The 6000-nt window shown below is 33.5% G+C and overlaps 1 long non-coding RNA gene across 1 annotated transcript; it reads right to left on the reverse strand.

Annotated features, from left to right (window-relative positions):
- Positions 1-1357: 1357 nt before the first annotated feature.
- Positions 1358-5276, reverse strand: LOC131930749 (uncharacterized). The gene is made up of 5 exons (XR_009384166.1): positions 5156-5276; positions 4439-4457; positions 3956-4024; positions 2570-2624; positions 1358-1488 (listed from the first exon to the last, which is right to left on the reverse strand). It is a non-coding gene; the product is annotated as an uncharacterized LOC131930749 (long non-coding RNA).
- Positions 5277-6000: the final 724 nt, after the last annotated feature.

Below are 6000 nucleotides of genomic sequence, written 5' to 3' on the forward strand. Positions count from 1 at the left end.
ATGGAAATTGCGCTAAAAATAATAAAAAGTATTTTTTCCACTCATGTAATGGTTTTATTTGGTCATCTATCGAGGAAAGCGGTACCAAGGGAAGTAATTAATAAACGTTTTTAGACACTTTTAGGATTTTAGTGAAGGGTGATACTACAGTTAATTTGATTTTGTTCTATTCAAGTCACGTCATGTAAAATGATACATTAGAAAAATTAAATCTTAAAAAAACAACACATAAATATTGATATTGTTAGACATCAAATTTAGATTTTCGTAGAAAAATAATAATTTTATAATAGTTAAGAATTTTACACAATAAGGATCGAGTTTTTTAAAATTATATTTATATTTGTCACAAACATACATGTTACATACAATATAGAGCAGAGGCGTAGCGACCCGGGGACAAACTTTCAATTTGCCCCCCCCCCCCCTCGGAAGCAAATTTTTAATTTGCAGTCCCCCCCCCCCTCAACTTTTCGATTAGCACCCACCCTCAAACTTTGGATTTGCACCCCTCAAACTGCAAAAATGACATTTTAATTTCTTTTTACAACCCATTTTGGCGCCCCCTAAGGTCGGCGCCCGGGGACATATGTCCCGCCCTGCCCCCCCCCCCCCATCGCTACTCCTCTGATATAGAGCCACATAGTTTATTTCACACATACACTCTCTCCGTGCCTCGTCAGACACATCTACCCCCCCCCCCCCCACCTACGAATATCATCCTCAGGCATGATAACCCCACATCCCTTTTAGCTGTTCCAACGACCTCACCACCCGCCCCACCATCAGTTTCGAATAATTATTCATTTACTTATTTGTCAGTTTTGCAATTCACTATTGTACAATTGTAAATGAAATCCTTGTAAAACAACAAATGTGTGTTTGTGACTACTCTACTGGTTATTCATTGTACAGAATGGGATGAAATCCATGCAAACCAGCTCTGTTTTCGACTATTTTTCCATACGTTATACTCTTTCACCACTTTTGTTAGCAAAAATGTTCCAAACCAGCCTCTGTCCAATTTTTGAACCAACAAGCTTTAAATTCTATGTATCTTTTGTATTCATTTGCTTATTTCGCTATTAATTTACTATACTCTGTACATCAATGTAACTACCTTGTAAATATCCTCCCAACGGTGTAGAATGTTACTGTATTTGTTTTAAATTGGAAAATAAAAAAATTTAAAAAAAAGTTTATTTCATTTTTATATATTAGATATAGACGTGACACAATCATATAAAAGACAATGTGACATGATCATGGTAAAGATAAGATTACATGATCACTTTATTCTCTAACATCAAAGCCAAGTTCTAATCAAAATATAACACACATTAATTGTTTTACAATATTTTATTAAGCCCAATAAAAAGCCTAAAACGTTTTTTTTCTCTCCTTAAATCATGAAAGAAATAAAATAAACTGCAACACACAGAAATTACTCGCGCTTGTGTTTGATGCAAAAAATCAGACAACTGCAACCTAGAAAAGCAAGGTTATTTTTTTTAATATTATAATATTAAATCATAGTTATCATCAGTGGCGTAGCGAAGTCGGGTGTCACCCGGTGCGGCACTTAATGGTGTCATCCCCCAGAGGCGTAGCGACCCTTCCCGGGCACAAACTTTAAATTTTAGATTTGAACATCCCCTCCCCCTCAAACGTTCGATTTGCACCCCCCCCCCCCCCTCAAACTTTCGATTAGCACCTCTTAAAAGACTATTTAACACTAGGATTAATCACTTAATTAAGTGGAATTATCATTTTTCTGTATATATTTTACCTTTGCCTTGGTGTCACCCCCCTAAATGGTGTCACCCGGTGCGGTCCGCACCCCCGCCCTCTCCCCCCCCCCCATCCTCGCTACGCCCCTGGTTAACATAGTACTTAATTCGCTGAAATGAACTTCGTTAACAATCGATATTTAAGCCTGAAAACAGCTGTTTCCCGATTGATTACTTCTAAGCAACGTCAGCAATGTATGTGCTATATATATATATATATATATATATATATATATATATATATATATATATATATATATATATATATATATATCCAGCTTGTTCCATTGTGTCCACTGTATAACGTTTTATTTTTTCATAATCCAGTCTATGGCCAGGAGGAACAGGAATGGTGAAAGTAGGCAACCCTGCCTTATCCGGTCCGTTTAGGGAAGGCTTCATTAGTCTTTTGGCCATGCAATACTCTACATTTTAGACTTTCATATAAGGAAAAAAAATAATGTTGACTATTTTTGGGGCACCCTATAGTGCCTCAACAATTTCCACATTTTGTGTGACCTACCCTGTGCAGATCATCCTAGCTTGGCTGAACCTGCCATTGGTGTAGATCTGACAGTCATTAGGACAGAGGCGTAGCGACCTAGGGCGGACTATAAGTTTTGCGCCCCCCCCCCCCCCCCGCCCCCCAGTTTCTGTTTCGTTGTAACAAAATCGATATAGAAAACAATTACGTCAGTGTGTAGTTGTTTCATTTCGTAACTTTGACTGTGAATAATTAAAAACTTAAAATTCAAATGACATTTTAAATGAATTTTTACCACACTTGGCAGCCACTTTTATCAACCACACCAGGCCATATTCCGAAAGACGAGACTAGCAAAAAAAATTATATATATATATATATATATATATATATATATATATATATATATATATATATATATATATATAATTTTAGAATTTCATATTTGCTGTGTGAAAGTTACCATAAAGTTAAGGGAACTATCTTCCGATTTTTTACTTTCTCGTATATGCGAAGTATAGAGAAAGTCTTGTAATCGTGCAAAAAAAAAATCGAGATTTTTGCAAATCTCGACGTTTTACACCTCACTGATACGGAAAAACATAATTTTTGCAATCTTGTCCGTATGTCTGTGTGTATGTCTGTCTGTCTGTCTGTGTGTGTGTCTGTGTGTAAACACGATAACTTGAGTACCGTTACAGCTAGGTTGATGAAATTTCATATATAAGTATTTTATCAAAATCGTAGATCCGTATCAACTTTTTAGCGATTTTCAATAATCGGAAGTAGTACTTTTTCTACTTTGAATTTTTCAAAAGCCTATAACTTGAGTACTATTTCAGATAGATAAATGAAATTTCACATGTAAGTAATAGATTTAATTTTCAACCTTCTATCAAATTTTGAGTAATTTTCGTTGACCTAAAGTACTAATTTACGCTATTTCCGATTTCTCAAAAAACGCAAGTAAATTTATAAAGTACTAATAATATTGCGCACTATTATGCACATTTTGTTTCGGCGTTTGTTTGGTGCGCAATGTTTTTTTCTATGAGATTCTTTTCTATTTTTAAAAGTTTAAGTAATTAAAAATCATGTCTACATTCCAAGTTATATAAGAATATTCGAGAAAGTTTAGGGGAGATCACTCCCGGTTTATTAAAATTATATATTTTTCTCTTCCGTGTAAATCTCTATTTTCCTTGTATAATATGTTTGTCGCTTGAGCTACAATATGATTAAGAACAACATTTTTGGGCTAGATTTTTAAATTTATACTTAACTTTCAATTAATATGTTACAAAAATTAACAAACATTTCTAGTCGGAGTATAATTTCACACTAGGGTACAATTATAGCTCCTTAAACATAGTACCAAATTTTGTAATGCCCGAAAGATTTTATAAATAATAAACACTTAATTTTACATTATCTACAGTTGCAATATACTACAAACAACACGTTTTACTAAAACAATACTGAGCACACAGTATAGTATTCAGATAACAGTCGTTGCACAGTTTGCTAAGCATATATTGTTTGAATGAACAAGAAATAAGTTTCAAAAACACGAATAAAAAAACAACTTGGTAATTTTTTTTCCGCGAACTTGTTTAACATTGTGACAGGGCACGAAGTAGACAAAAGAAACTGTTACAGAGACACAAATTCATTTAATTACCTGCATGTATATCCCTGGCAACATTTTAATTTGGTATGAGCACAACTATCCAAATATCTCAGGCAGTTGCTGGTGGTTCAAACACACAATAGAAGGAGAACAAATAGGATATAAAATCAAACTGTATATACAGCAATAGGAAAGTTTTTAGTAGTGTAGTCAAAATATTATAAGAAGACGGGGCAACAATAAGTAGTTAAAGATAGGGGAGGACTGGACCGCCGTGCCACATGAAAAAAATCTGTGGGTCTCTGCTTTAGAGATCAGGGGGAGGGGGGAATGAACGAAGCTGTGCTGGTAAATTTATTGCTTGATCTTTTAAAATTTGAATTGCCGGGTAAATTTTTATCTAGATTAAGATGATAATCAGGCGCTGGTGGGCAAAAAAATGCACAATACAAATTTGAATCTGGGGTTGGGGTCAATTTTGTAAACTACCCTGGCCCAACCATGGTTGAATATGTGGAAAAAGTAACAACATACCGTTTCTCTAGCTGTTCCGCTATAAAACGTTAAAAAAAGAACCGACAGTTAAGATATCAAAGAAATTGATGTTTTGTATAATACGAGACTTATAATAGTAAACACATGAATGTTTAAAACAGTAAACCTTTAAACGTATTGTTTTTTGAAAACGATTTCTTAGCATAAAACAGTATTAAAATCCTTACAATCTTACACACACGTACCTAGACACACATTTTTTATATATATATATATATATATATATATATATATATATATATATATATATATATATATATGTATATATATATATATATATATATATATATATATATATATATATATATATATATATATATATATATATATATATATATATATATATATATATATACATACATATATATATATATATATATATATATATATATATATATATATATATATATATAGGGCCTATATATATATATATCATTCGTATATATAAACTATCAAACATTCCCAATACAACAACTTTTAATCAAATACTATATCAAGATATCAAGGACTATTATGTCCTCCTTCCAAGCTAGAAATAAAAGGTAAATAAAGAACAAGATATGGACAAAGCAGCCGGCCTAGAGTATTTACTCAACTAGTAGTGAAGTATAATTCCAGCACTTTGCTCCTAAGGGGCTCCAGAACATTATAGTTACACAAGTCAACGTATACTAATACAACATGTTATCATACTACCTCTGTTGGTCAACATGAACGAAGTGGCTGTTGCAAGCATTACCATCAGGAACACAACACCTTTAATGTTCAACATGTTCGTGTTTTAACTTCGACAGCTTCGCACTGAATGCTAAGGTAGTGTGGTGTGATGGCAGTCGATATGCAATTTATAATGTAAGAAGAAACGGTGTTGTAATGAAACAAATAAATAGATGGATTACCATTGACATAAATCTAATGTATAGTGATTGTTAATCTAAGTAGGCTTTAGGGGCAATTCGTGTCTTTAAGTTTAATATATAGACCTATATACATATATATATATATATATATATATATATATATATATATATATATATATATATATATATATATATATATATATATATATATATATATATATACTATATATATATATATATATATACATATATATATATATATATATATATATATATATATATATATATATATATATGTGTGTGTGTGTGTGTGTGTGTGTATGTGTGTGTGTGTGTGTGTGTTTCGACCAGCGCACTAGGAGCTGGTCAAGACGGGTCTACGACAAATTCCCGAAAGACACTTGCCCGAATGCCGTTTGCCCGAAGGCCGATTTCCCGAATTGACAGTTGCCCGAATGCGACAAATGCCCGAATGGACACTTGCCCGAATGCGACAAACGCCCGAATGGACACTTGCCCGAATGCGACACATGCCCGAATGGACACTTGCCCGAATGCGACAAATGCCCGAATGGACACTTGCCCGAATGCGACAAATGCCCGAATGGACACTTGTCCGAATGCGACAAATGCCCGAATGCCACTTGCCCGAAGGCCGTTTGCCCGAAAAATTTTAACATT

This window comes from Physella acuta, unplaced genomic scaffold (genome assembly GCF_028476545.2).
Source record: "Physella acuta isolate Inbredline_101_S28 unplaced genomic scaffold, ASM2847654v3 ptg001836l, whole genome shotgun sequence".
Lineage (NCBI taxonomy): Eukaryota > Metazoa > Mollusca > Gastropoda > Physidae > Physella > Physella acuta.